The sequence below is a fragment of the Lactuca virosa genome, chromosome 3 (genome assembly GCF_052849685.1).
Source record: "Lactuca virosa cultivar CGN04683 chromosome 3, Lactuca_virosa_CGN04683_v6, whole genome shotgun sequence".
NCBI lineage: Eukaryota > Viridiplantae > Streptophyta > Magnoliopsida > Asterales > Asteraceae > Lactuca > Lactuca virosa.
Window position 1 is genome coordinate 353,944,631 of NC_136428.1, and position 25,831 is coordinate 353,970,461.

The 25,831-nt window shown below is 35.7% G+C and overlaps 1 long non-coding RNA gene across 1 annotated transcript; it reads left to right on the forward strand.

Annotated features, from left to right (window-relative positions):
- The first annotated feature begins 22,963 nt into the window (after window positions 1–22,963).
- LOC145167572 (uncharacterized) lies at window positions 22,964–25,103 on the forward strand. The gene is made up of 4 exons (XR_013741236.1): window positions 22,964–23,236; window positions 23,546–23,710; window positions 24,514–24,631; window positions 24,829–25,103. It is a non-coding gene; the product is annotated as an uncharacterized LOC145167572 (long non-coding RNA).
- Window positions 25,104–25,831: the final 728 nt, after the last annotated feature.

Consider the following 25,831-nt stretch of genomic DNA (forward strand, 5'->3'; position numbering starts at 1 on the left):
TCTTTTAGAAAAGTTCGCATGTTCCTCCAGAAGATCCTATATCTTCTGATATGATGAAAGATAAGTAAAAATGACTCTAAAATCCTTTCTATGAATGCTAAATGGATACTAGTTATATAGAATCCAGATCAAACAAAAAATCGATTGTGTGAATTTGCCCTAAGCCCACAACCAAACAAGGAACAGGGAATGAAGTGGAAGTCACACATCCCAATGTTTGTTAGATCTTTACTGTATATAACCCTGGTGTATTCATTTGGTACTCATGGAGTTAACTGTAATAGTTCCTTTATATTTAAAGAAAACATTATTTAAGAAAAACCCTTATTTCCTTTAGTAAAAATGGTAACCATAATAGTTCCTTCTATAATCACTTAGTTTATACAAGGTATAGATAATCTAATATCGAATGGATAGTTAATTGTGTGAATCTGCCCTAAGCCCACAACCAAACAAGGAACAGAAAGTAAAGCGGAAATCACACATCCAACTACCTATCGGATATTAATAATATATAACCCTGATGTATAAACTAAGGTAGTATAGAATTAACTACTTTAGGTCCTTTAAGTTATACTGGTTTAATAAAAAAGAATTAAACCCTTACTGGTAAGTTTCTAGTTTAGTCTACCACATGTTCTTTCTGAAAAGTATGTTTTTGTACTCGAAAACGGTGTATTGAATTTGTATACTATGACCTGACCCATACCTGGTACTCCTTATGATTACTTAGTGTATACGGAATATATATATATAACTAAGATCAGATAGATAGTAGACTGGGTGCATCTGCTCTAAGCCCACAACCAAACAAGGAACATGAAATGAAGCAGAAGGCACACATCCTACTATCTGTTGGACTTGATTCATATATATCCCTGATGTATCTACCGAGGAATCATAAAGTTAGCATTATAGGCCCCCTTCTAACTAAATGTTCATGTTACGAGTAAGTTATGTGGCGTTGTTCTAATATTTGGACAACTACTAGAAGTAATAAAATCTTGTACTCTTAACGCCTCAGTCGATACTGTTGTGAGTTTTATATATATTTATGTGTTTTATTTATTATTGTCTGGTACTTTGTAGATGTACCTTTTATAAATAACTCCAGTACGATATATTATTACCTCGTGTTTGCTAACCCTGATACGTTGTATTTGTACCTTTGTTAGTGCAAACCCAGTATGATGTATTATCACCTCGTGTTTGCTAACCCTGGTACGTTGTATTTGTACCTTGTTAGTGCAAACTCGGAATGATGTATTATTACCCCGTGTTTGCTAACCTTGGTACATTGTATTTGTACCTTTGCTAGTGCAAACCCGGTATGATGTATTATTACCTCGTGTTTGCTAACCCTGGTACATTGTATTTGTACCTTTGTTAGTGCAAACCCAGTATGATGTATTATTACCTCCTGTTTGCTAACCCTAGTACGTTCCTCCGTATACTAGTTATAGTATCCTCCTCCGTGTACTAGTTATAGTATGCTCCTCCCTGTACTAGTTATACTATGCTCCTCCCTGTACTAGTTATAGTATGATCCTCCCTGTACTAGCTATAGTATGAACTAAACCCCTAAACTATACCTATTATAGTTTACTAGTATGTTTACTTGAACTGTTACTGACTTGAAGAAAAGACTCATTTATCTACTGAGTTATGATTGAACTTCAAAAACAGAGTTTTATAAACAACAAAGTAACATAACTTTAAAAGAGTTCTTGAAATGATTTGATAACTTATAAAAACATAAGAAATCCTTTAATGTGATGGTTATCACAAACAACATTTACACAATTGTCATTGTGTTCAACTTGTATTCCCCCCCCCCCTTTAAAAGCATATAAAACATTTAAAAGATTGATTACAAGGGTATGAACTCACCTTATGTGGGTGATTCAATTGCAGATTCGCGTAAGGATGAGAAATTCCACGAATGAATTCCCGAGACCCAAACGAGTCCTAAATAACATATAATGGCATATATAGGCATTAAATTAGTGTTTTACACAACTAACATGCAAAGAAACACCCTTAGGGACTAGGAAACACTTGAACTAAGTGTTACAATCACATGTGATTAACTAAAGAGGGTTTATGACCATGCAAGGGAGTGTACGGCCAAGGGGTATACGGCCATGGAGTGTACGACCGTACACTCATGGGAAAACATGCAAAAAGAGGGTGTTTGATCCACAGGGAAACGAGTGTGACAAATGCACAACAACAGGATGAACAAAGCTTTCATTTTGGAAGGACTTGAGGTGTGTACGGCCACACCAAGTGTGTACGGCCGTACACACTCCAAAATGGATGCATTTTTGGGTCTTGATTCATAGGGATTCAAGGGTTCAAGAGTTCTAATGGATAACAAGTACCTTGGAAGTGTTTAAAGCCTTAGATTAAGAACCAAACAAGGGTATACGGCCGTAGATAGAGTGTACGGTCGTACACTCTTGATGTTCTTGAGTTTGATTATGTTTCATGGATGAAATCATGGATCTTTACTATATAAAGCAATGTATCAACTAATCACTGGAAGGAATACTTACGTTTTTAAGATTAAGGTGAAAAGCTTGATGATAATTCAGAGAGAACTCGAGTTCTTAACTGGAAGATGAAGAAATGAATGAAAAATGAAGGGATGACTTATATATGGGCATGGGTTCACGGCCACCTTGGGTGTACGGCCGTACACCCATGTGTGCGGTCGTACACTCCTCTTGGTGGATTGTTTGGCTCGAGTGCAACATGAATAACCTAAGTTAACTCATCCCTAAACCCAAAACTTGAATATACTAGGCTTAGAACACTCAAACAGACCCTAAACAATGCTAAAAGATAGTAGAATTGAGTCTGACTCTCGATTGATTGGCTGGACTTACAAGGCAAAAAAAATTTTGGGTTGTCACAACTGAGGTATCATTTCATCAAGGATCATGTAGAGGACGCCAACGTTGAGATTCATTTCGTTCGATCAACAGACCAACTGGCTGACATATTCACGAAAGCCTTGCTGGAAGCATCATTCCGTAGAATACTCCAAGGCCTAGGGATGCTGGAAGCTGAATCAGTTCCAAAACCTCTTTCGCTTCCGAAGTAGCCGTTCACTGTTGGGTTACATGTTCGCTTTCGTTTCTATATTTTTTTTGACAAGCGAAATAGAATAAACGCTCGCTCTATTTCGTTTCTGATATTTTTGGACACGAATTGAGACGAACGTTCTCCGTATCTCGCGCCTCATATTAATTTAAAGCAAACACTCAGGGTATGAACTTTTTGTCTATTTTGTATATTTCGTTTACGTCGTTTTATTTTTTAATAATCCAAAAATACTTACATTGTTTTTTTTTAAATTTAAAATACAAAATATTTTATTCTGTTCTGTTTCTTTCTTTTTCAGAAATTATCAAAATACAAAAATATTTTCCTCTCTTACTTCTCTGTTAGTATCATTGTATGTTCCACTACAAAAGTGAATGATAGGGCAGGTATAATTTCCATATCTTTGTACTAGCTAAGTGTCCCTAGATGCATGATGATGCATGTTGTCTGAAGCCTCAAACCACTTAATGTGAAGCCTTAATGAACCGAATCTAACATTCGCTTCTTCCCAACCAGGCTGTTACATTCACATTAGTCCCGAGCTACCTTACTCTTCTCATCTTGAGCTACGAGTTATCTGCTTGGTTATATTTGCATAGCAGAGGTACTTTCACTTATCTGAAGCCCTCTTCTCTTTTCTCCATTTGCCTTCATACTCATCTATGTGACCCTTAAGACTCTCAGCTATACCACTGAGGTTTATGGTTACGAAACATCTGTGTTCATGATCTTAGCTTCGTTCACCACGAACTGAGTGAAACCCAATATTTAACACACATACATGAATTGACGGTGAACAAATAAAAATTTATGGTTTTCACCATGGAATTGACGTTACTCCACCTTTGTGGATTGTACCACGAAATCTCTTTTTCTTTTTGCGTGATCTTTATGAATTGTTCTTACACCAGGACTCTTCTACCCAAAAGATCCAGTTTTAATTTTTTTTTTTTTTGAGATTTCATAGTTTCGCTTCGTTACTAAAATAATTATAAGCTTACTCGTTCAACTGACTACACTGGTCACACGAGTACTTCATCTAACACTCGAACTTATGTCAAGTTCGTTGTTTGATTGGAGATTTAGCCACCCTTTTCAGCCTAACTTTAAAAGATGTCTTTCATTGTTTCTTAACAAACATATGATCGTACTTCAACGGGAAACCACACAGACACTTCTTAGTCTCTCTTGACTTAGAAGGAAGAGATTCGTGCCCAGAATTTTCAGTTTCGTGTCTCTATTGACATCACTTTAATCCCACTGATATAGTTTGATTTATTTCCTTCTCTTTGGCACACTCTTGCACAAAGATCTTTATGATTTTCAAAAAGTCTTGCTCGTGACACTTACGCATTTTTCAGTTTCGCAGCTTCGCTTTTCTGTGCACTTTTGATGCTTGTTCCTCAAAAGCGAAAGGCGATTATACATTTCAATGAAATCAAGGCATTTGCAATGTTAGAGATAAATGTTGTTGACGCAACAATTAGAGATAAGATTTTGAAAAAAAAAAGGCACGTGGGATTTTAAATGGTTCCAATTCTTACGCCGCCTGAGGTCATGATGACAACCTGTCAGCCGCTACAGCTGTCATATCACGCTTTTCTAGGCGTCCAATCAGGGATCGTCACGCAATCGTCGCTTGGTTTTCTCTCTCTCACTATATATACTTAAATCAATTGACGATTCAAGCTTTATCACTCTCAAAGGAATTTCAAACCCTAAACAACGCTTTCTCTCTCAACTGTTCATCTCCTTCTCTGATCTGCATCAATGGATGACTCTTCCTCCATTCAAGAACAGACTGCTCAATCATCTTTCCTCGCCATCAAACAGAATCAAAACTTGATTCTTGACTTGGCTCCTTTCAAATACGATGCCTTCATGTTGTCGATCGTAGAATGCTTGAAGTACTCACCTCTGGTTATCGCTTTAACCAAGGTCGAACAAGTTCCGATGTCGCTAATGTCCAAAGCTTATTCTACAGCCGCCTACGTTAAAGAATATGAAAGGATTGAATTAGAAGTGCTTGACAAAAAGACTTCCCTCAAAAAGGCTCGATTTTGCTCTCTTCTATATCTTAATGATGATGATTCCATGGTTAATCCTGATTCGATCTCCATTGCTCAAATCTTTGTCATGTTCTATCAAATGGGTTACACAGATCCCATTCCTTCCATTACCAAGTTCAAGAAGTCTAACCTTCCTCCACTGTGGAATGGTCTCTTTACCCTTCTCTTCAAGGCTTTTTTTGAAAGGGTAACTAGTTCAGATTGTGCAAGTAAGTCCTTTATGACAATTCTCTATGGCATATACCATGGAATCAACCTCAATTATGGTACAGTTTTATGGTCTCAACTGGTGCAAAGCATAACCTCCCCTACTCGCCACAGTGAGATTTCTATGGGTCGTTTTTGGACTATAGTGGTAAAGCGTGCTATCGCGAAGCTCAACATTCCTGTAATGGCAGATTCATTGATGTACTCGATTGCTACTTTTCACACTACAAAGATCATCGGGGGTAAGCAAACTTATTGGAGAATACAAGAAGCGTCCAGCCTCAGGACCCAGAGTCAGCACTCCTGAGCTGCAACTTTCTCTGGATAAAGCTAATAAAATCAAGAAGGGGGGAAAACAAAAGCAGTCGAAAGAGGGTCCTTCTACTCTACCTCTTCCTTCCAAAAAGTGAAAGTCAAAAGGCAATTCGTCCAAGCCTGCTCCTTCCTCTCCAAAGCGCAAAAGAGTCAAGAAACAAGCTCGTAAGGTTCGCATTCCTTCCTCTACTTCCTCTGCAAGCGAATCAGATGAAGCTACTTGTGACCACCTGAAATTTTTGTCTTGTATTGTTATTCAAATCAATAAAAGTTAGACTTGTTTCTGCTACCTTTTAGCATTATTTTGATTCAAATTGAGTGTTCTAATCCTAGTATCTTCAAGTTAGAGTTTAGATTTGGGTTCCGCGAGTTCACCCGACACAAAATAAGGCCTAACACTCCAACATAAGGAGTGTACGGCCGTACACATGGGTGTGCGGCCGCACACCCCTCTTCTAGCAGCACACTCACGACCATATAGTGTATACATGGCCTTCATTCAATCCTTTTCACTCTTCTAGACTAGAACTCGTTTTCTCTCAAGTAGCATCAAAATTTGCAGCTAGATCTTCAATTGGTAAGTGTTTTTATCCTATGAATTGTTGATTCCTTACTCCATCTAGCTTAGATCACTAATTTCATCTATGAAATCACTCCATTTTGATAGATATTCAAGTGTTCTTCAGTTGCACCAAGAACACCAAGAACACTTACTAAGTTCTTGAGCTCCAAACACCCCTATACGCTTGTATACCGTAAGTACCTTACTCCTGCATGTTATTAGCTATATTTGAGCCTTATAAAATGTCCAAAACTCAATCTTCAAGGAGTGGCGGCCGCACACACTCATGTGGCCGTACACCCCTTTCTTTAGTTCATAAAGGCCTCAAACTCTAATGGTAAGCTAGCACATAATCAAAGACACTTAGGGGATACAAGATATGAACTTAGAAAAACGTTTTTGACCATTTTCCCTAGGTGTGTGCGACCGCACACTCCATGGCCGCACACACAGGGCCGCACACCCATAGGGCAGCACACCTGGTGGCCGCACACGTCCCTGTACGACTATACACCCATTTCAGTCGACTTTTGATGCTTCTAACACTTAAATCTAAGTGTTTTCTAAGTCCTAGGGTGTTTTCCTTTCATAATTAGTGGTATATGGACTAATTATATTCATATATGTGCCAATATATGCTCATTAGGATCCATTGTGTTCAAGACTACACTCGACACTTAGCATCCTTCGCCAATCTTACGTTTGAGTAACTCACTGCAGGTGAGTTCATACCCCCGTATTTTCATAGTTTTTACTATTTTAAGGGGGGGGGGGATAAAAGTCTAACACAAAGATTTTGTGTTATAACAAATGATTTCAAATGGATTACAGTTATCAAAACAAATGGTTTCAAATATCTTATCGAAATGAATTTCAGTATCAGCAAATCAAGTGGTTTTAAGTGATTGTTTCAAAAAGGCATCAAGTCACCAAAATGGATTTCAAAATATTAAATTTCTTTTAAATGTTTTATAAACTTATATTTTCCTCCAAAAATCACGTTTGTATATATATATTTATATAAATAAGATTTAAAAGGTTTAGGACTGACAACCCACTTTGGTTCCTTTTCCTTGTTTGGATGTGGGATTATAAGTAACAGTTGTCTGTCCGAGTGTCATTTAAATTTTACTTATATATATTTGTATACGTATACAAATATAAAAGTTAGTTCAATAAATTTCAATAACCCTTTGTAACATGTTGAGCAAGGGCTTACATTCATGAATACTCATTATCAATTCAGAATGTTCATATAAATTATAGTAGGTGTAATTTATGATTCATAGTACATTGATTTACAATTCAAAGTATACTAGAGTACATTTTTTTTACAAGAACAAAGGTTGATTCAAAACTATTCAAGGGTATACATTCTTTCAAGATTCATGATAAGAATACTAATTCATGATCATACAACAATCATTCATTTCAGAAGGATTAGATTTTCATATCTATTATACAAATAACGTTATATGCTTTTATGAGTCAAGTAGTACATTTTGTTTAATTCATTATAAACAATACAGTAAAGTCCTGATATTATGACCAGAGTCTCCAACAGGGGATCGAAACAATGTGTGTATATATCTATATTGGGATTGACAACCCCGCACTCGGACTACTAGCTACAGTCAGGCATACACGCCTGTGAGTGACAATTGTTATCATCAACTTTCAGCGCATTCATAGCGTTGGGTCAGGCCACCTAGTCAGTATGGTTATAAAAACTCATTTAAGATATTAACAACACGTTAATGTATAATTAACTAAACTTAAGTACCTTTTTAAAAGTACTAGTTTTACAAGATACAATTTACAGGCTACAGTTTACAGTATTTCAGTTTGTGTAACGAAAACTACTTTCTCATACAGCAGAAAATATAGGATTTTCTGGAGACATTATACATATTCAAGAAATAGAAAACCTTCTTTCAAAACATAAATACTTATGCACTCACTCAACTTTATGTTGATACTCTCTTTTCAGATTACTTTTATTCTCAGGGAACCAGTAGACAGGTACACCCCGAGCTTTTGAGAAGATGGAGTTGTTTATGTTTTGTCTTCGTCTTTTGTACAACTTTTTAGTTACTGTATACATTAGTGAAACTCATGTAAATATTTATACTTTTTAATACAGTGGTTGTTTGTACTTTGATTACTATTATACATGTGTTGTGATACTACAAATGAAGTCCTCCACCCCCCGGACGTTTCCGCCGTCTGGTTTGGGGGTGTGACACTAATCGACACGAATCTGAGGATGATATCATTCACAATGACCAGAAGGTAAATTTTAATGTTCCATCCCCTCCACCATCACCTACCTCTACTTCTATTCCTATTAATATTGCACCTTGCCCACAACCTACTACAACTGAAACACCACTTGTTAGTACTGCCCCACCTACTTCTCTTTCACAACAACCACCCATTTTCACTTAAAACACTACAACTACCATCACAGGTGAACCTCCTATTAATGTCAACACATCTGATGCGGGGGCAAAGACTTCAGGTTTTTCAACTTCGTCTACCACTCCTCCTATTTCACCTCAACATAAGCAGGGTTCTGATGACTTTCTTGGCGCCGAGGGACTTGATTTTGATACATTTCATTATAGTCCTTTCTCCATTCAATATGACAGTGATGATGATGCCCGTATCACTCAAAGGCATCTCAAAGATCTGAACGCCAAGTTGGATACCCTCATAGCAGCTTCTACTACTTCCTCCAGCCAAGCATATTCCGAAGTAGCAGTCAAGAGTATGCTTGATGCTTTGTAAAATAGCATGCTTCCAATCTTGATAAAGCAAAAAAGTCAGTTGGGGACTCCTCTCTCTCCCATCAACAAGCGACCGAAAAAGTCAATAAACTAATCTCTGAAACCAAGAACTTTATCACAGAGCTTCATACTGCGGCTAAATCGAATGCTTCCAAAGCGAACGATGTGATTTCCAAACTCAGCACTTCGCTTCGCTCTAAATGGGAGAAACTAGAAACACTTCGTGCAAGTATCGCCAACGATAACTCAGCTTTTCACACTTCTATTTCTTCAAGACTCACCAAGTTCCAAGATGATTTGGCCGTTGAAAGAAAAATCATGGACGAAATCAGAAATCGACGAGCTCAAGTCTGAACGAGAAATCAGAAATCAGAAATCGACGAGCTCTTCGCACCACTCAACTCTGTGTTCAAACAATCAAGCTCAAGCACGCGAAATCAGAAATCGACGAGTTCAAGTCTGAACGAGCGACTATGAAATCATGCATAAGCGATGTCAACTGCTTACTGTCCAACCTTACTGAAGCACATGATTTGATTTTGACCATCACCATTCGCGTACACTCAGCTGATAAGCTTCGTCCTGCCTTGGCTCTTTATAACAGGCTTGAAGGTATTCCCGAGGCCCCTGCCCTCCGAAACAAGGGGAGAAGAGAAAGTTGCTAAAGTAGGGGAGAAACCAAAGAAAAACGAACCGAAGGTTAATGTAGCTTCGGATTCAAAAGGGAAAGATCCAATGGTTGACGTTGATGAAGAAGATGAAACTAAAGAAAATCAGCTGAAGCAAAAGTCTCATGATCATGAGTTAAACGAAAATGCTCGCATTACGAGAGAAGCTGAGGAGAAAGAAAGAAAAGAGAAAGAAGCTCATGACACTTTGGAAAGCATAAAAAGGTTCTTTCCATGGTGGACATTGGAACGTTTGTTGTATGAGGCAGTTGAATTCCCAAAATGTTCACTGGTTGGAGCCAGTTACTTCCTTTGACCTGACGAACACGAAGGATTCTCAGTTCGACATGCCAATAACACGAAGAGCTTTTGTTTTTCACTGTTCTGATTCAATTGCTGCAGTTCCCTCTCCAGATCCAAAAGTGGATAAAGCCTTAATTGACTTTTATCTCACTTATGGAAAACCTCAATATATGACCTGGAGTGCTCAAAAGTTAACAACAGTCAAAGTCACAGGCCAATTGCTATAGGAAGCTTTGTGAATGCGAAGTTCAAGGCAACAAGAGGCTCAGAAAACGTTATGCATGAATTCACTCTTGCAGATCTGCCCAATCTTAATCCTCATGATTGGATTCTGCTGCTCAACCTCCTGCTGACTGAAGAACAAAAATATGAACCCATTCTGGCTCATCTGAAGCGAATGTTGCTTTCGTATATATATGAAGTGGCAAAGCTTGACATCGAAATCGCTAAAGTTCTGAAGCGAAAGCCCACTGTCAATCCAATTGGGAAAGCGAGTGACATGAGCGAAATGAGTATGGGTAAGATTGATACAGCCCGTATGACTGTGATGTTTCGGCGTGGGACTGATGCTCCAGGAGCTTTTCAGAAGTGCCTCTTCGATTTACCCGATAAACACTTGTTCTCCACAGTCTGTTTGGAACATATCTTTGAGATTATTAACAAGTGTAACCTGAATGATGCTGCTGCTGCGAAGAACTTCAGTGATATGATTCGGTGGTATATCCTGTTTCGCAGTACTTTGCGTGCTGTGATACCCAAGCTATTCAAGACAATTAAGAAGACTCAACAGTGAAGCCTCTCTCGCCTCAATTGACACAAAGGGGGAGATTGTAGGGTATAAGGTGTTGCTTCATTAGGCTTATTAAGTTAGTCCATTTAGTATATGGTATTGGGCCTGTCCAACCGTCTCATTAATTAGGGTTTAAGTATTTATAGTGCATGCATTAACCGTAGTTTGTTAACGCTTTCATAATAGATATCACTTGTAAACCCTAACACACCTCTACAGTTGAAATTCTTCATCGAGTTCATCTGGGCGTGAATTTTAATCATTCGGCATCTGTTTGATCATCTTTGTGTTCTTTACTTACCTGTTTGAATCTATTCGATATTCAAGGATTTACATCCCAACACTTCACTGAAGGCTACCAAGAAATGTCTCTCAGTGCAACAAACTTCCCGGAGTTAGGAGTTGTATATAAGAAAGCCAACAGTGATCTCAAATACTTCATTCCTATTACCGCAATGCATAGATTGATCAGGAAGCAACTGGAAATGACTCTAGCTTCGGTTCAAAAATCCAAGAATACAACAGATGAAGTCAAGTTTGAGATAACTAGAAGAATCCATTGGCTAGGGGAAGTGAGGAAATCTAGTGGATCCTTATCAAATTCCTGAAGCTCAACAAGTAAAGAAGAAAGTTGAAGAGGTCTCTTTGGGGGAAAATGTTGTTACATAAAGTGACCCTCTTCACTTTAAGGATCTGCAATCATATTTTGTTTCTACTGTAGTTGGATTTGCTTCCGCAATTGATATGTGTCTACCTCAACTAATGTTTAAGAAGTTACTCTGAGTACAGTAGTGATCCACAATCACTACCGCAGTGAAGATTGTTGAAGTCTCTTGTTATCTGACTTAGCGTATTAGCATTATTTGTCCAGTGAACCTTGTATGGTCACTTAAGTCAGTAGAATATTAGTTTTTTATTTCAGTTGTAACTTTATGGAACTCTATAAATAGAGTCTCCATTCTTCATGTATTACACATCTCTTTTCATGATCTGTTGAACTTTCACTAAAATACAAAGATCATTCTCTCATTTCTCTATCTTATCTAATATCCGAGATCCTCTTCATCTGAAACTGATCACACTTACTAACTCGTGTTTGAATGCAAACCTGGTTAAGAATCAGTTTGATGCTTACTTGATATAACTTGTTGTCATTTACATTTCATTTACATTTCCACAACTAACTATCTAACCTTTCTAAGTTATTATTGTTGAGCTAACTTGATCCTTTGAGATTAACTTATTCTGCAACTATTATCTTGTACTAAAGTTTGTTCAAGTGTTTCTCAAAAGTTTTTCTCTCAACAGATGTTGAAATGACGATGAATAAAAGAACGATTTTGAGTGAAACGCGTAGTCGAAACAACTTTTTCCCAAAGATATTGAGGCAGATTCGCATATGTAAGCATGGTTCATACAGCTTCGCATAGAGAACGATTCCTCCTTTCGACAACACCATTTTGTTGCGATGTGTAAGGAGATGAAAAGTTATGCGAAATTCCCAACTCAGTCAAGAATGAATCAAGAATTTGATTCTTGAATTCTGAGCCATTGTCACTCTTAATTCTTCAATCTTTCTTCTTCAAACTCAACTCTATGTTTTTAATGAAATCGATCATCACTTGGGTAGTTTCACACTTCTGTCGAAGAAAGAAAAACATAGTAAACCTTGAAAAATCATCAATACTGACTAATATGTACTTATTCTTATTGAGAGACTCAACAGTTGAAGGTCCACATAAGTCGGTGTGAAGAAGTTAAAGGTTCAATGGTTTTGGAATCGATGAAAATTGGATGACCTTGTCGATGTTGCTTTCCATGTTCATAAGCAGCACACAACGAATCGCTATCGAACTTTAAAACAGGTAAGCCTCAAATTAGATCAATTAAAACCAATTTTTTGAGATTTTTGAAATTTAGATGAGATAAACAACGATGCCATAACCAACTGAGGTCAGATGAAGCTCTCGACAGTAGACACACAGAGGGAACTCCAACAATAGGTTTTATATCGAGCGTGAACATGTCTCCTTTTCTTTTCGACTTAAGAAGAATCTCCTTTGTTTCCTTGTTAGAGATGATGATTCCTTCTTCATCAAATACAACTTGATTGGCAGTTCCCATAACAAGTTGCGAAACAAAAATCAAATTATGTTTTAACCCTTCGACATACGCCACTCTATTCACCGTGAATTTTCCATTCGTTACTTTGCCATATCCCTTGACTTTGTATTTGCTGTTATTGCCAAACTTTACTACTCCTGCATTATCCATCTTTCGAAAATCTCTCAAATTCTCCTTTCGCCCAGTCATGTGACGCGAGCAACCACTATCAATGTACCAATTCTCATAGTATTGCTCGTCACATAGTACCTGCGATTATTTAGAAGAATTTAGGTCCCCAATACTTTTTAGGTCCTTGGACATTAGCTTGAAATGCATTATGAGAAGATGAACCTATGACCAAACTTCGAACCTTATACTTGAAACTATGTATTAAGTCATTTCATTGACTTTAGGCATCGGAATGTAATCATTCAATGGAAAGGTTCAACATTGATTTTCATTTTTTCGTCCTTACTCTTAAACCCATAACCTTTCTTTTGAGGAATTTATTTCCACTTTTTCACAGACGGATTCGACTCCTGTAACCAAGAACTTCCACACATCGAATCGTTCAAGTATGACTCGTAAGCAGTCTAAATTTGCTCTTGAGAGTACTTTCCCGATTGATTTATTTTTCCTTTTCCTTCTAACCATTGATTGATATTTTTCACATCACTTTTTCCTTTCGCAAATGACGCTTTCACCTTCGGCTTCGAATCAGGGTTTGCAAAGTGTGGATTTTTGGGCTTAAGAGGTTCATTTTGCTTTCCTTGAACATCTAATTTCTCAAATTTTCATTTTGGAAGAGTCCTTTTAGGTGTATTTTGAAAATGATTTTTGTATTGGTTATGATAACCAACAACATTTCGATGGAAAACATGCTGACTTTGTTGAAAACGTTTTTGATCATGAATTGGACCAAAATTCCTTCGTTCATTATTTTGAACAAAATTTCTTTCATTCTTGTTTTGAACAAAACTCTCATTTTCATGATTTGAACTATAATTTCTTTGACGTTGATTTTAAACAAAGTTACCATTTCCTTGAGTTTGAACATTATGAGTTCGAACTTGATTTTGAACATTAGTTCGACTTTTTGGAAAATTATTTTGCTTTTGATATGGCTTGTTTTGAACAGATGACTTATTCTGAGAAACTGTCTAAACATGTTCAGATGAGTTTTGCTTAATTTTTTTTTTGAAAAGCTTTGACAATTTACCAAAAAACTTTGTTTCAAGCTTTTGAATTCGAAACACCTTCCACACAAACCAATTTTTCAACATTTTCCTTCAAAACTTCCTTCAACACTTGATTTTTCCGTTTTTAATTCCGAAACACGTTTTGGTTTTTGTCGTTGAAAAGTTTTTTGAGTTTTTGTTCAAACAATTTTCAACAGTGCTTTGCTTTGAATAATCACCTTTTGTCACATCTTTATTGTCCTCCTCAACCAGTTTGTTTATGTGACATCTCGGAATTTAGGGCCAATATTTTAGACGGCCAATTCACCACGAATCTCTTTGTAAATTAACTTATTGACATTTAGTGCATCTTAAGTAAAACAAATAAGTTCATCTCAATAATTATATGATTTCAGATGATATCTTGCTTCCAAATGTGTAAACTGTCAACCGAATCAAACCTCTTAAACGGGAACGCTAATTACTACCTCTGAAAAACTAAAATTTTGCATTATGCAGTTTTGAGCAAAACAAACATTAAAATATTATAGTACATGTTCTCGTGTTTCGGAAAATATAAAGAACGTCCAAAACGGAGTTCATATGCAAAAGATATGAAAGTTTAAAAAAAAACAAACGGTAAAACATTGTTTTTTTCTTTAATCGCATAAAACTGAATCGATCCGTTGAGGTACTTACGCTTTGCAGATAAGATTTTCGAGAACTTTTTGGAATCAGACTATAGTCTATTATTTAATTTCACACTCGAAATATTTTTAGCAAAAATATTTACAAAAGTCGCGAAAACGGACACCGCGAATCGTTTAGATGCAAAACTTCAAACGCAATTTCCCAGAGTGTCGTAACTCCAAAAATTAATCTGTTTGATGTTTTGGAATCCTTAAATTAAAATCTATCAAACGTTACTTTAAAAAAATCAACTTTCGCATCCTGATGCGCCCGGTATGGAGTGTTTTTGGGCATTTAATGGGGGTATAACCCCATGTGGGGCCCACATGTGACTCAAGAGACTAAAATCTGATTAATTTCCCTCCTTAGAGAACTCGTATAATCGAAAGAGGAAATACAACTATAGCAACAAGCTCCTAATAAAAGGATTATTATTAATTACACTACTTCTTGGCTACGTACGGTATGTGGGATCTGGTTTGAAAGGTCACATAGGGTTGTTGGATTTCAGAATAGCTTAATCGGTGCTTCATGTCTGGCCCTCGTCTGTACATATTATCCATGGAGTACAAAACAAAAAATTAATAATAGATAATCGATCATTTTTAACCTTCGCCATTGAATCATGACATATTTCTTTGCCTTCTGCCATTGCATTGACATTAATAACAGATAATTGAGAACAATCGGCACTTTCCTCAGCTTCAATTTCACTAGTATTATCATAATCATCTTGGATATCAACGAAATTTTATGGAGAATAGAATGTCGACTTCTCAGTCATGTTCAAAATTTTAACTTGTTCATTTTTAGTGAGAGTTTCATTTACTATATGCACAAGATCATCAACATTTAAGCATTCATGAATCTTAATTATTCAATATGCTTTTGTAAACCGAACGAGCTAGTTTTGATTAGATTAACCTTGAGTCGGTAATCTTAGATTAAAATCATAAACCTAACACTCTTAATTTTCATGACTTAGGCTTAGGAGGTTAATCAAAGATAATGTTGAAATTAATCTTTTATTAAAACTATATGATTGGATCTCTAAAGATAGTAACAACTAGAAGTCGCTGCCAAGCTGTCAAAAAAAAGACAAACAAACAGGTTATGCAAGGGCATAAAGAATGAACCGCATTAGAAGAACTTAAGATTTTGCTGCAGGAAGCAATGAAACAACAAGAAGAAAGACTATTTAGAACATTTCAATAGATGTTTGAAAAACAAGAAGCGAGATATGTGGAAAAGGCAAGAATAACAAATCATGAATACTTGGACCTTGTTCGAGATGGTATCAATCGATGAATTTAAAAAAGCGGCTCCTTAAGAATTGGAGATAACATTTCAGTAAACAAGTGTGATACAGGAAATGAGGGACTGAGAAATGGAATTAAAAAAATGGTAATATCAAAACGCGAGCAATAGATCGAGTCGATGGTGTTGAAGGAATTGGGCGGTGATTAAGGTAATTCCTTGGATTCCTCTCTTTAAGTATTATGTTAAATCTTCTGTGCATGTTTTGTTTTTGGAAAGAGAATGGCGAAGTTCCTTGAGATAAAAATATCAACCTTCTAGTCAAACTGTGTGTATCTAGTTCTTTTACTTGCATGTGTGTGTAGTGGTATACGACATGAAAGACCTCAATTATGGCAACATCTGGATAATTAGAGTAGAAACCCGCCTAAATTATGGAACGGGAAACTTGATGGTGAAGTATAGTCGCGGTGTGCATGGTGTATATGCAATGTTATGATCCGTGTAACATTTCTAACGCATTTTATACACTGCGACTTGATGGAATCAGACATCTTTCTGTGAATCAAGCTTTATAAGGAAAATTTTAAGGGGTAGATAACCACCCATGGGATCAGGGAGCATCGGATAAGCAAACTTATATTCAAGGAAAGAAAGCTGCAAGTGCTTAAATAGACTATGATCGGATAAAGATTGTTCGCTACAATCAGATTAGAAAAAGACCATCATGAACTGACATCCTTACCCATGATTAATGATCTCTTGGTGGTAAGTTGAAGCAGTTCTCTGTGACCAGCCTTGGAATCAAAGTAAGAAACTACATCGAGTTGTGAGTAGAAGAATCGACCATGCACTCGTAGATCTACACGCATTATGCATCTGGGAATTATATTATGTTGATCGCGATCAGATGTTCTGATACTTCGGATTGGAGGAGTATGGATTTTTCTTCCTTTACTGATTCCGAGGACGAAATCCTTTTAAGGGGTGGATAATTGTAACATCATGTTTTGGGGGCTAGAAGTTTTGGGACTTTTGGTAAAAATAAAAGGTTTCTTTAATTTGAAATAAAATAAATTGAAACGAAACAAATAAATAAATGAACGTAAATGATTTTGATTAATAACCATAATAAACATTATCTCTATGTCATATATAAATTAACATAGAGTTTTGGTGTCGAAATAATACTTTTAAGGTTTACGGACCAAAAGTGACAAGTTGGGGAAAATTTTGTTTGACCCGAGGGTTTAATAAAATGAGCATCTAGGATCGATTTCGTATACATTAAGATATGGAATGACCTTTTGTTGAGCTAACGTAAGTTTTAGGTGAGCTTTGGGACCATTTTCAAAGGATTTTCGGAAGAAGGCCAAAACTGTCGATTTGTTTATTTTAGGGAGAAGCACCTCATGCTTTTGACGTAGATCAGATTATATCAACGTAGTTTTGCTGATTTCTTCTCATTTTCATCCACTTTTTCCCCTCTCGGTTCCAAAAATCATTCCCACCTTCATAATCGATTTCCCCTCAAATTTCTTGGTGTTTTGATGATCAGAACTTCTAGAAGAATCTCTACTCTAGTCCTTCCAAGAAACTGCATCAAAGGTAGTTGTTCATCCTCTTTTTCTCCAAATCTGTAATTATGGTTTTATGGAATTTCAATTCCAAATTTTATACTTCATTTGTGTTGTCTTTACAAGATTAATGATGTAGTTCTTTTCCTTAATCCAACTCCAAGATCAAACCAACAAATGGTTGTGAGATATATGATATTGGAGTTGTTTTGATGAGTTTCATTAACCATCAATGGTGAAATACAAGTTTATGCTTAAATTGAGTTGTTAATGTGAAAATTTTGATGTGGTTTAACTCCTTGATTTATCTACAAACTCCAGTTAATAAATAGTTAGGAAATTTGTGAGTTTAGATGTGAATTGGTGGGTTTCTAAAACCCTATATCTTCAAAACTGAATTTAAAGCTTTAAGCAATGATATGAGCTTGAATTTATGGATAGATGGTACATTACCTTAAATCAATGATCCATTTGTCAACCCACTGGCTTATGGTGAGATTCCTTGATATTTGTATCAAATTTCTAGTTCTAATGGTGGTAATTTGATATTTATATCAAAGTTCTAGTTCCAAAGGTGAGATTCCTTGATATTTGTATCAAAGTTCTAGTTCCAATGATGTTTATTCCATTTTATTAATTGTGATCTTTTGCATTTAGCCTAGATCACTCCTTTGGTCCCTTTTGACATCCTAAATTCACCTTAGATCATTTTAGATTATTTTGAGCTAAGAATGTTAAGTTGACCATATAAGGGTATTTTGGTCATTTGACGCCATGTAATGATACTAGGTGATTGATTTGGGAAGTTTTGGAGATCTAAGTTTCATAGCTCGAGATTACAATATCTTTAGTGATTACAAGCTTAGGATTTAAGGTGAGTACACTTACATTGGAGCACTTGTCCCCAAAATGAGTATCCTAGTTTTGTTTTCCCTTTTTGTGATATGTTATACGTATATATATTATTTGAAAACATATGTTTTGTTTTCTCGTTATAATAGTTTATTATTCGGGGACATCCTTTTGTATTAAGGACATGCTTCGAGAAATTGACTTATTTATGAGGGATTAAACTTATTCTTTAGTGTTATGGGTATAATTTCCCTTTTGGTTTTATTGTGAAATATCAAGAGTACACATCCCATATTATTGGTTTTGTGTTTTGGAACTATTTAACTTATACTTGATTGCTAGTTGCATGTATGGGGATTATTTGTGCATTCATGAAATTATATTTATCAGAAATGCTTTTGATTGATATAAAGCTAAAACACTTATATTGAGAAAAGAGATATGTGGCATCCTACTTGTTGCATACGTGGATATCAAGCTATGATGGGTGTGACTTTATGGTCCCGAGTACCTAAATGGATTGTTGTTGTTGTTGTTGTTGTTTGTTTGTTTGTTTGTGATTCAATTTCTAGATAATCCTCACGTGCACAAGAAGAGGCTCGCTATCCATCGTGTGGCCTAGGTTGGATGGACCCTATTGCCTTTTTTTGGGTGTAAGGGTGACTTGGAAATTTCATCTGTCATGCGTTCTTGATACCCGACCATCATTATTTTGTTGTCGGGTGTGAGTACAAAAGTTGGTTGTCTGTCATAAGATCATCGCACCCAACGATTGTTATGAGCTGGACATTGAGATTGACATGGGTTGGGATAGTTGCATGCATTGCTCTATCCATCTGGATTGTGCTTCCTATATATACATACATATATATATATATATATATATATATATATATATACATACATACATATACATATTTGGAAACGTAACAAGCTCCGTACACTTATTTGTTGATTAAGCTATCGTCTCTGAATGTTTTGTAACACGTATTAATAATATTTGGATCTATATGATCTTTTTTGGATTTTGACTATTGAGAAGCTTTTACTTGAGTTACATCTACCTCGTATTGTTTATTCACTTGTCCATGTTCTTATGGGATTTTTCATAAATGATGTTGTACTTTGACTGCTATAATATTTTACCCCCAAGTTGACTTTTGATTTTGATTTTGTTGATTTAAGATGGTACTGGATTTTACATTGGTGTATGAACCATGGTGTTTATTCTTACACTGCCCATAATGGTTAACCCTAGAATCATACTCACAAGACTCCCCAAAGGCTAACCCATTTGTTGATAAATTGTTGCAGGTTAGTAGAAATTGTCAAAAGCTTAGGAGACTCATATGCTTTGGTTGTTTAGAAGACCTTTGGTTTTATTATTTTCTTAAAGCTTTGTTTTGATATCTTTTGTAGGACTCTCGCATGAATTGTGCCATTAAACCACTAAATGTTTTGGAAAATTTTAATTGGCATTGTTATCCGCATTTGAACTCTGTATAGTCTTTGAATTAAACTTTGGAAATCTTTTTTCCTAAAACTAAAAATCTGAAATTATTTTATTAAAGGATAATTCAAATAGGCCCATGTGAGGGGTGTTACAAAGAAATAAATCAGTGAGTATAAATAGTTTTGAAATTGTGACAAGTAATCTGAACAAAGAATTTTAGATCAAATTGCAATTGAATTGCAAAATGCGGAATAGATCTTATAAATTCAATGTCGAAAACAGAAAACTTGAAAAATAGTCGATAAACACGAATGTATTTAGATATTGGATAATGAGCGCATAAAAATTCCTGATCAGATACCACTTGTTCGATCATAAGATTCTAAAAGAACAAAACCATGACTCAATCTTATATTGAATGAACACAAGATGTAAACAAGATCTTATTTTCATTAGAGAGTAAAAAGCGCTCGATTACAAAAACGTAAGAACACTTTCAAAAGATACCCTCTCTCTTTAACTAACTACCCTTATATAGGTCATACAAGGAAATCAGTTAGGAAAGGACCAATGAGGTCACAAAATCTAAGCTAAGACAACCTATCAAGGCAAATTACCTTGAGTTATGAAGCCTAGACTACGAACACAAAAAGTACGATACCAAACACAACATCCCGCATATACAAGTGAAGACTTAAGTACATACACTACCAAACCCCTTTCATATAAGAACTCAAACACAACACTATCTATTCCGCAAAACCCAATAGCCCTCACCACTCTATCAATTAAACAAACACAATCGACCTTTTTATGGCTGATCTGGTTGCATTGGAAGCATATCAATGATCCACGAGTGCAATCCCTGCTAATGTGTTAAGTCTAGCCTCACTTGAAGCAACCTCCTCCACTTGCACGACAAACTCCCTCGTTCAACCTCCCACACTTTCCATATCGGCTATGACCCTACTGGACCCTAGAACGCACATCTAAAGTCTTGGACTTCTTAGCTAAAACAAATGCAGCCTGAATCTGTACTAGCGTCCTCTTCTTCTAAATGTCTAACTCAATCTCCCATTCCCGACCTCTATCAATCATTTACTCAATGGCTTGGCAGCTCAAAATACTGAAGAACTCCCTAATGTTTCCCTCAACATATCATGGTATCTTGTCTTATTCATCTCCTCATCCACAACATACTGCAAAACAAGAAATGCCCTCTCCCTGAAATTGGCGGTGATCTCCGCCATAATCTCTATTGTCTATATAAGATGTTGAAACTCTTGTACCAACTGCTTCACCTCAATAGCGTATACAAACCCTGCCATGAATCTAGTAAAAAAAATTCATCTAGGTCATACCTCGATGGCCTTGGCTCCCATATCCTGAACCACCTCACACCACCACTCTCCCGCTCCATCATAAAGAAGATATGCAACAAACCTAGCATTGGCCCCATCCTGACAAAATCTTGTCAAAAGAGCATTCTGAATGTCTGCAATCCATCGCATACTAACAATGGGCATTTTATTCAAAGAAAAAATCAGGAGCCCCACAAGCACAAAAGTCACAGAAAGTGGGATTGCATGCTCCTACTTGACCAGCTGTCAGCTCAGCCCGCAAGGTACCCGCACGTTCATCCATCACCACTATCAACTCCTCCTTGATCATGCCAAACATACTGGGTACCTCCTCCAGGACAGCCCTCGAAACCTATGAAGCGATCAAATCACGCAACCCAACATCATCTGATGCAGATCTAGACCATGAACCGGAACCAGGACCACCACCATGTCATGTGATCACCACTCTGAAAAAGCAAAACAGAAGGGTTAAAACATTCACCTAGTGCTAATCACTCTATACGCTCCTTAGAATTTATGTGAACTTTTCTGATTTAAGTACGAAATGTGTGCTTTAAGTAGTACGGGCCCATACTACCTTCCGCAACTATCCGTACATTCCTTAAGAATCTCCCCCAAACTCCTAAATCACTACTTACTACTACAAACTGAATTTTTGCAAAACATTCCAGTACTACACTAAGATGCTTCCTACATATTCTCAGGAGTTCCTCCACCACTCACGTGCTGAAAGGTCTCTGTCAATGCTGATAAACAGCACCATGAATGGAATTCATACGTATTCAAGATAAAATAGACTTTCGAATAACTGTGTGTACCATAAGGCCTTCATCAAAGATGAGCATACAATAAGGCCAAATTAATTATTCTAAGGCTATTTAATCCTAACGTGTATCACCCTTAGGCATTTGTTAGATAATTTATCATTGTTAGAAGAAACCCTAACAAGCACATAGCAACACTTACCATGCGCATAAAGGTATCTCTCCTAAACAAGCATTGTAGCATGCAATCCTGAGCATAAACTAGTACAAAAATGACCTATGGCCATGCTTTTTGAAAACAAGGTTGTCACGGATTTGGTTAATTGTGTCACTAAAGGTCGTTAATCAAATTCTAGTTTTGTTTTAGTCACATATTATCTAAAAACCGTCACCATTGCCCTGTTTACACAAAAAAATGTGACAAATACTAGCCTATAGCCACGGTAGATCATTGTGATTGTAAGTATTTTATTATAACATTTAAAAAACATGTGACTATAAGTGTTTTATGATAATAGTTTAATTTCATATGTATGTCTAAAATTAATGCTTTTGAATATAAAAGAATAACATTTGACTTTAAGTATTTTCTTATGACATTTAAAAAAAAAAAACATGTAACTATAAGTTTTTTATAGCCACGTTTTAATTTTTTTGTGTATCTAAAAGTAAAAAAACAATAACGTTAAAAGAAAAAAACATGTCACTATATGTGTTTTACGGTGACAATGTTAAAAAGTGAAACCATTATTTGGAGGGAGTTCAATTTTTTCCGCCATCTAAAAAATTTCAATTTTCCCTCTTTATTAAAAGTTCAACATTTTTCTTCCTCTTTACAACAAAATTAAATGTTTTTTATTTCTCTCTTTCTTTAAAAAATGGACAAAATCCCTTTTGTTTCTCTTTTTCTCGCAGTCGTTGTCTCCTCTTTAAAATTGTTTATCCCATAGATTGACCGGCTGTTCATTCTCCATTTTCCAAATCGATTTGCCATCACCACCTCCGGTAACGTGAATCCACTTGAAATCGGTAAGACATTCCTTTTGAGGAGTCTCGCATTGAACTTCCTCCAACCCTTCCCCTCCGCCATTGGTTTCGTTCTCCTCACCATACCACTATCACAATCCCTTCCCCCTCTCAATCTCTCCTAGAAACCCTAAAATAATTTCAACACCATCAAGGTATGTTTCTATATCTCTAAGTTTATGTATGTGTTTAACACCATCAATGTCTGTCTTGCGGTCCATTAACACTAAACTGCATCCCCATCGTATAAGTCGACACCCTCAAGAATCCCTAGCTCCCCCACTCGATATCATAATCTTCTATCACTTTAACGTTATTATTTTTGTTGAAAATTAGAGTTGCATGTTGGCTTCTATTAATATCATGAACTTTGATTCCAAAATCGGTACAACTTATACTGATTTTTGAATGGGTGTTGCTTCTCAGATTCAATATTGATTTGTAGTGTTTTCATGTTGTTTCAGGTGCCAATCAGTCAGGAAACTTTCAAAAAATGTTTTCAGTCCTAAATTTGGATCATCAAGATCTATGCAACCACCATGTGAATGAGTCTTACTAAAATCTACGTTCCACCAAGTTTGAAACATAATTACAGCAACCTATTGTTCCAAAATCAAATGGCATAAAAGGTGAAACTCTTTATGCTATGTTTTAGTGTTTATTGGCAAATGTTATTAACCTTCTTTTGGTTTCTTATTTGAAGATTCTATAGTTAAAGTAGCAGATCTTTTTTGTTTTCATTCTCTTTTCATCTTTCTTCATCTAACGAATGCTAATATATCTTAATCACTTTAGAAAGAAAAAATGATGAAATGTCTCTTTGAAATAAAGGTGGTGTGTTTCTCCATTTTGTTGATCTCATTGGTAAACAAAACACTTCATATCAATATATTTCACTTTGTATTATTCTATGTCTATGTTGTTTCATTATATGAGCAATTTATGTAATTTGTCTGGAATTAAAATGGTGTTATAGGGTTTTCATGAAAGTTTTTAACATGTAATGGTGAAATGACTGAAGAAAGGGATTAATGGTGAAATGATTGAAGAAAAGGGTTAATGGTGTAGACTAGGAACAAAAATTGACTCAAAATGCTCTACAAATAGATGTCAACTGGCTTTTTTTTGTTTAAATTGTTATGTAAGGTATCCCAATTAGTACAGAAGATGCTACTGCCCTAAAAACTGGTAGATATGGTATCATTCATCTGTTATTTATTAATTATGTAGGCATTAGAAACCATGCACCTTAACCATTTCAACTACACCTCCTTTTATTTGTTTTGTACTCTATAGATCAGTCAACTAACAGTTACACTATTTATGTTTTTCACTTTTTATAGTGATAATGAACAAGTTTGCACCCGTTATGTTTTTCAGTTTTTATAATTATGGCAGTCCTATTTTTTACTAACATGGTCATACTCTCTAGCCTTCGTATAAGGCACCAATTTATTGTTATGTTTTGTAGCGGCTTATGATGGATTTTGCTGCAGCTGAAGAGGAGAATGCTAGATGAGAAGTAGCAACACAACAGGAAGCTGTAATAGGTAAAGGTGTTAGTAAGAGTTATTAAGTATGTTGTTAGAATGAGTAAAAATGTAAGTACATTGATATTATGTGTAAAAACTAAAGTATATTGCCTATATTCATTAAAAGAGATGATTTATTTCCTATATGCACTAATGATGTGTAAAAGATAAAGTATGTTGCCTATATTAAGTGATATTTTTTTCTATTCATGCAGATACATTTATTAAAGGGACTAATGGGGATGGTGTATATGAATGTGATTCCATTGGTAATGTTGCATTTGTACACATTATGGCTTGATAATTGGATCTGTCGACTTCTTGTAATGATTTATCAAATTGTTGCTCTAAACATACTTTCTATATGTGAATGTGAATGTATATGTGAATGTTGTATTTTATTTATTGATATAAGTTGTTTATGAGAATAACATACATGATGTTGATTGGTTAATATTTGACAAATAAATTATTTTAATTTTTTCCACAATAGTCATGACATACGAAAAAAAGTGTGATTAAACGTCAACAATAGTAACAATTTAATCTATTATGTGTCACTAAAAGACAATAATAGTCATGAAAAATGAAAAACATGTAACTAAAAGTAGTTTATGGTCATGCTTTAATATATTACATGTCACAAAAAGTCAAACAATAGTCATGACAAACAAAAAACATGTGACTAATAGTAGTTTATGATCATGGTTAAATATATTACGTGTCACTAAAAGTTAATAATTTTGATGGCTAAAGAAAAAATGTGTGACTAAATGTAGTTTATAGTCATGCTTTAATCTATTATGTGTCACTATTAGTCAGCAATAGTTATGAAAACAGTACAACTTGTGAGGAAAAGTAGTTTATGGTGACGGTTATCAAAAAAATGATTTAAAAAACTACAAAAACTGGTACCCTTTGGTGACGGTTTTATCCTATAGTAACGGTTTTTATGGGTTATAGTCACCACCATTAAACGTCACCATAACTTACCTTTAATGATGTGACCTTTCCTTTCACATTGAATGAAAAAAGAACCCTCATAAAATGTCTATAGTGACAGGTTTTTTGTGTGGCCAAAGACCAGTTTTATACTAGTGAGATCATTATTCTACCCCTAACATGCATATCATATAATAGCAGAAGTTATCATATCTTTCATGTATATGTATTCAGGGAATTACTTACTTAAGCTTTGACTGATTGCACGCGTCACAC